This window comes from Geotrypetes seraphini, chromosome 16 (genome assembly GCF_902459505.1).
Source record: "Geotrypetes seraphini chromosome 16, aGeoSer1.1, whole genome shotgun sequence".
Lineage (NCBI taxonomy): Eukaryota > Metazoa > Chordata > Amphibia > Gymnophiona > Dermophiidae > Geotrypetes > Geotrypetes seraphini.
In genome coordinates this window covers 8,074,315-8,079,678 of record NC_047099.1, presented here as the reverse complement: position 1 = coordinate 8,079,678, position 5,364 = coordinate 8,074,315, and the positions used below count along the sequence as shown (strand labels likewise).

Genomic DNA, 5,364 nt, shown 5'->3' with positions numbered 1-5,364 from the left:
GGGGTGGGGGGTTCTGGCAGGAAGGATTGGGCATCCCTTCTGTTGGTGATGTTCATGGGGAGTGGGAGGGGGGGGGTTGTTCCAGCAGCAGGGACTGGGCATCCCTCCTGCCAGTGACATTCGGTGGGCATGAGCAACCGCTAAACTTATCATGGCAGGGAGACCCCTTACCATGATAAGCTCAGCGGCCACGTCTGCTCACAATGTAGGCATCTACCGCGGGCCTAGGGAGGTGCATAGGGCCAGCTAGGTTCGCCTAAGGCTACTTCTATACCAAGGCACAACCATGCTTAGCCTTAGACGAGCTTAGGCGGGCCTACGTGCCTCCCTAGGTTCCCTGAGGCACCTGCAATATAGGCGGCCTGTCCTGGGAGGTTTAAAAAACAAACAAACATGTATCCCAATTGCGTTTAAGAAAATTTTAAAAACATATTTATTCCAGGACGCATTTGACCTATAAAACATAGTCTTTCTTAGATTCCCATACCCTTCTTTTTTTCATCTTAACCCATCTTTACCCAATGTGCTTTTACCCTTGGATGTTAAACTTTCATAGATAACAAAATTGTAACTTCTTCCCTTGCTTCCCACCCCCTCAGGTTCGTCATTCTTTGTCAGTTTCTTAAGTGATTTTTTGTCAACTAAATGTATGTCTGTCTCTTAATTGATTTTTATTAACTAAATGTATTGCCACACTCTGATGGTTTTTAATTGTACATCGCTTAGGTTTTGTGATAAGCGATTCATCAAATAAAGGTAAACTTGAAACTTGAACTTGATTTATAAAATTTGGCCCTCAGGCCTTGATTTTTTATAGGACGCCCGGTCTCAGAAGTCAACGGGTGTCTTATACTACTAATGCCAACATTTGACTATCCTTCATAAATAGCAGGTATATGATAAAGCTATTGTGGAGGTCTGATCATCATGCATTCTAACTCAATTATCCCCCAACTGTAGGTCATAATATTAAATGGGATCAGAGAAACGGAGCTGCTCCCCCCTCTCTCTGGACCTCCATTGTGACTTATATTCGGAAGTGTCAGTCATATTGGCACTTGTGGTTCAGTGAAAATTCACAGGCCCTGCCACTCCTCCTATGTGGGCTTCCTGTTAGACTGGAACCCAGGGGAGTGTGCTGGGGTCTATGAGTGCACACTACGAAAAATGGGTTATAGGATGAGTATTGATACTGGTACCACTTCTGGTTTTGCCACTGATTTCCTGTATTCAGTAGTAGGAAAGGGAGAATACTTCATTACCCTTCTGTTATATTTTCCAAAAGTCACAAATGGTATAATAAATTAAGACCTGTTAATAGAATGGACGTGGGTTTGTAATGCTTAGATGCTAAGGACATAATAATAGCCATACTGGGTCCATCAAGTCCCGTTTCCTATTTCCAACAGTGGCCACTCCAGGTCACAAGTACCTGGCAGAACCTCAAAAGAACAGTAATCCTTCTAAAGGGTGTGGATGATTTCAGCTAGCATCCTTACCACGAGGGCTGGTTCATCAATATTTTAGTCTGAAGTTTAAGTGGGACCTTCAAGGGCTGTGTCTTCCTCTCGTCATTGAGACCTTGATGGAAGCAGGGGAGGAGTGGACTGGTATACCTTTAAGGGAACGTTGACTATGTTTTCTTCATATGATTTTATTTCTTGCTATAAAAAAAGAAGAAGCAGATATGTGTAAATTTTGACAAGGAAACAATAGTGAGAATTTTTCATACACAATTAATCCACGTGGACTCCGATGGTTCCAAACTATTGATTTGTTTGGGGAGGGGGGTTTCACAAATATACCGGTGAATGGTAGAAATGGTAAAGTCTAACCACCTGCTTCTTTTGAGATCCTCCAAAGATTATAATCCCAAGAGTCCCAAATACAATTTAAGTTCATTACTCTGCTGCCCTACTGGAGCAAAACTTTCAATCTGGAGATGTTAATGGAGCTAGTGAGGCAGAGATTATCATTTCACCAGAATTTCTTAATTTAAAATGTCTAAAAATGATAATTTGTTGTAATTTACAGGAATATTGTCAGTATTTTGAAATAAGCAAAAGAAGCATCATTCATTATGGAGAAGCCCACTCCAAATTCTGTAATATCTAGTAAGTATCTATCTCTTTTCAAATTTATCTCTCTCGTTTAACTACCTTGTACAGTCTGAAAATAAACTTTATTGATAGGGTAAGCACAGAATAGGAAATACCAAAATTATTTGTATTCAGGTACAGATTCTAACTAGCAGCAGGCTTTTCTGCAAATTTTAGCAAAAATTCATGAAATGTCTTGTTCACCTTGTTTCTCCTTCGCTCACTTCATTTGCTATGTCTAATTGTCTGCTTCTAACTCTTTACATAGGCTCTCTTTTACAAAGGCGCGCTACGCGTTTTAGCGTGGATATAGCGTGTGCTAAAGCAACGCTTGCGCTAACCGCTAACGCATCCATAGGATAACATGCATGCGTTAGCATTTAGCGTGTGTTTAACGCACGCTAACATTTAGGGGTCCTTTTATCAAGGCGCGGTAGGGGTTTAATGAGTGGAATACCGCACGTTACACCACCTGCCACGCTAGTCGCTAACGCCTCCATTGACGAGTCGTTAGTATTTTGGCTAACCCCTGTAGTGCGCCTTGATAAAAGGAGCCCTTAGCATGTGCTAAAAAGCTTAGCGCACCTTTGTAAAAGAGGGCACGACAGATTAAAGTTGCCTGACAGCTACTGATCATTTCAAAAACACTCCCCCTTGCAGGATTCCCAATAAAAACAAATATAAGAGAGATAGTCCTGCTTCACAGAGCTTACAGTCTAGTGAAGAAAATCATATATTAATTAGAAAACATTCTAGGAGAATATATTAAATGAGAAGTCATCGAGATATATAAGTCACTTATACATTTTGGTGGAATTCGGTATGCCATATTTTTAAGATGGAAAGAGCAATTGCAATACAGAAAGGGAACTATAATAATTTTATAAAGATCTGGGGGCCATTGGAAAGATATTGTAAGGAGTAAACATCATTTTCCTTGGATGAATATATGTAAACATTGGGGGGTGGGAGGGAGTTTTTCTGGAAATTTCACTATATTATGTGTTTATATTATATTTATGATATAATTGATTAAAATATTTGAAAGAAGGTGGGTGGGACGGGATATAATTTTTATGTTTGTAGAATTATATGAGAATTACAAGTGTTATTGTTGTTACTAGTATATATTCCTGTACGCTTGCTGTAAGTTTTCAAAATGAATAAAGAATATTAAAAAAAAAAAAAAGTAAAAGGAATGGAAAACTTATACCACTCTAGGAATTTACGCTTGGTTAACTCCTGAGATATTATTGCCAAAATATTTTAAAGAAGTACTGGGATTGCCAATATGCGGTTCTATATTAATTTCCAATTGTTATTACCTCACACAAAGGAAAAAAAAAAAGAGCTCCGAACAAGGATTTGACCAATTGGCACCAATAGAGTTTGACTTAACTGCTTTCCTTGAAGACTCTCAGGATGCCACTGCTACAAGAGACACTCTTTTACTTACCATGTAATAAAGAGATAGCTAAGGGGCTAATTATGAGAACTTACTTTAAGGGCTTCTTTTACTAAGCTGCAATAGCGGTTTTAGCGTGCGCTAAGCATGTGTTGGACGCTAACACCAGCATTGAGCTGGCATTAGTTCTAGCTGTGTAGCATGGGCTTAGCTTAGTAAAAGGAGACCTATGAATAAAATGGCAAAATTTTGTGGAGATACTATATTGAGATTTCCTGATGTGGCAAAACCCACACAAATGAGACGAAGGGATTTTCTTTTGCTGAAATCCATGGTTTTGGCCTTGGGTACAACCTTCTACTTAAAATTTCCATGTAAATGCATAATTAAGGTACAAGGAAAAGGATTTCTATTTTGGGATGTAATGCAATTGGAACAATTTCTACATCTGCGGGAACAACAAAAAACCTGATTACTATTTTGATTATTTTTGAGGAGTATATAAAAGTATCACCAGTTTAATTAAGAGATATAAGCTTCCTTAATTTTTATTCGTAGTGAGTTAGGGTTTTCTAAAAAAAAATACTCTTTAGATTTCATTATAATCTCTAATTAAAAGAAGAGAGGTCTTCCATTAATGAGGGCTAGAGGGATAATTTTTGATTATTATGTTTAATTTTTGATCTCCAATATCTGTTTAATTTCCAATTCCTGTACCATTCTGTTTAGAATTGTATTGAAAAATGCTTAATAAATAATGAATAAATAAGTCGCTTCAAAAAGTTGAATATTTAGTCTAGATTTGAAGAGGGCTAGAGTCAGAGCAACTCAGGAAGTCCTTCTTGCTTTTGTCTCTTGTGTTTCTGTTTCCCTGCAGTTGATGAAGTGGAAAGAATGGCTCTCAGGAATGAAACCGAAGTCACGCATTTCATCCTCATTGGACTTTCTAGCAATCCAGACTTACAGATAATAATCTTTGTGCTGTTTCTAGTGATGTATCTGCTCATTATTGCTGGGAATTTTCTCATTGTGGTAACTATATATGTGGATTCTCAGCTACACACTCCCATGTACTTCTTCCTCAGCAACCTCTCCTTGATAGATTTCTCCTTTTCAACTGTCACTGTCCCCAAATCCCTTGTTAACTTTATCATACAGAATAAAGCCATCTCCTTCAACAACTGTTTTGCTCAGCTGTTTTTCTTTCATTTCTTTGGGGGTACAGAATGCTTTCTTCTGACCCTCATGGCTTATGACCGCTATGTTGCCATCTGCAACCCTTTGCGTTATAACACAATAATGAACAGACGAGCTTGTATGCTGATGGTGGTGTTTACATGGGTAGGTGGATTCACTCATGCTTTCGCACAGACAATGTCAACCCTTCAGTTGTCCTTCTGTGGTCCTAATGAGTTAGACCATTTCTTTTGTGATGCTCACCCCTTATCTTTGTTGGCTTGCTCCGGTGCCTTCATCACTGAAATCGCAGATAGGGTCAACAGTGGATCCCTAACCCTCGGTGCTTTCTTGGTCCTGACCATATCTTATGCATACATCATTTCCACTATCTTAAAAATTCGAACAGCTGAGGGAAGGCAGAAAGCTTTCTCTACTTGTGCCTCCCACCTAATGGTGGTCACTTTGGCTTTTGCTCCAAGTGTCTTTATCTACATGAGACCCTCAGCGTCATTTGCAGGTGACAAACTGCTCACCGTTTTTTACAACATTGTGACTCCTTGGTTAAACCCCTTCATTTATACTCTTAGAAATGAGAAAGTGAGAAAAGCCATGAAGAAGCTAAAGAGGTAGGAAAAATATTTATTAGAGACGTATATTGAAAGATTTCCTGTTCATCTATAG

At 38.9% G+C, this 5,364-nt stretch overlaps 1 pseudogene; it reads left to right on the top strand.

Annotated features, from left to right (window-relative positions):
- Window positions 1-1,167: 1,167 nt before the first annotated feature.
- On the top strand, window positions 1,168-5,364 carry LOC117350436 (annotated as a pseudogene).